We start from the raw sequence: 1525 nt of genomic DNA on the forward strand, positions 1-1525 counted from the left end.
GAGCGAGCTCTTGTGAACGCACATAATTATAATGGCGTCTTTCAATCATGGAGGGCTCAGGGAAAATCGCTTGGGTGTATTTTCCCGATTTCGGTCGTGTTGCGCTCAAATGAAACGCCCGTCCAATACGAGGCGGAATTCCTGCGCCGCATTCATCCGCATTCCGATGCGATGAAACAGCGGTCGCAGAGAATTAATTTCGCCTGCTTGCGTGTGAGCTAGTCCAATTGAGACTAGCGAAGCTCACCAAGCGATGCTTCAGTGAAAGATCTTTCCCGTTCGAAGCGTGATCACATCACACATTAAAGTTTAGACGAAGGCTTGTCGGTGTACGGTATCGATCGTTTCGATATGCGACAGACGGTGATTACTATCGATCCTGATTTACAACTTCGATAATTTCACGAGTTCCATGATTGCCCGGCTGGAGGTCATCTGGGCCGCGAAAAGATTTTCACGGCTGTGTCGCGCAATTTTTATTGGCCCCACTTGTACGAGCGGGTGCGTAATTGGGTACGAACCTGTGAGTATTTTCAGCGTGTGAAGCCGTCGCCTTCGTCGAAGGTCCCCCCTGCGATCGCTTCCAATTGCCTCAGAGGCATGGCGGTTGATTTATACGGACTCCATATTTGGCCTTTTGTCCGACGACAAGGCCGCATGGTCATCCCGGTTTTGCCGACCGCATCATTAAAATGAGTCTTTTTATACCTGTACGGCACAAATCACCGCTACTGAGACCGCGGTGCACTTCTTAGACGCAGAGTACCGTCATTATAGTCTCCCGGAGTCGATTGCGTCTGACCGCGATCCACGTTTCACTTCCGTCTTGTAGACTAAAACTGTCCAAGCTTCTCGGAATAATATTGCTGATGTCGACGGCGGCCCATCCGGAGACGGATGGGCAATCTGAACGTATCAATCTCGTTTACGAAGACCATCTTCGCAGCTATACGAAATCGTTTACAACTTGGAGCTCCTATCTGCCGCTTGCTGAGTTCGCGCCCAACAACACCGAACACGCACCATCGGGTTTGACGCCTTAATTCTCTGGTAATGCGCGCCTTCCTCGCGTTCCCATTCTACTTGTCGTGGGAAGTTCCACGGCGTTTTGTGGCCTCACTCTGAGGAATAGGATGTAGCCGATATCGAGCATGCAGTGCTGCTCGTGGTCGCACAGTCGCAGGTGCGGCAACCGACCTCGACACCACCCAAAGTGGCATCATACTTAGCTAGATGGACTTCGAAGACATTAATCGGCCCGTCATTGGGGGCTCAGACGTCCGCAGCACCGCCTTATGCGGCCAACTACACGCTGCGAGGACCGGCGCGTCCAATTAACGACGCCGTGCAACCGACTTCATGCTGCAACAGTATTCAATTACCCTTTTTGTCCGGGATACAGTTCAGGCAGGTATGAGCAAACAAAATGAAATGAGAACGCGACAAACGTGGAAGAAAGAATATAAATTAATATCAACCAGTAAATCGTTTACCCCTGTCGACCGAAGGCATGACGGACTCAGCC

The sequence above is a fragment of the Bremia lactucae genome, linkage group LG10 (assembly GCF_004359215.1).
Source record: "Bremia lactucae strain SF5 linkage group LG10, whole genome shotgun sequence".
NCBI classification, from domain to species: Eukaryota; Oomycota; class Peronosporomycetes; order Peronosporales; family Peronosporaceae; genus Bremia; species Bremia lactucae.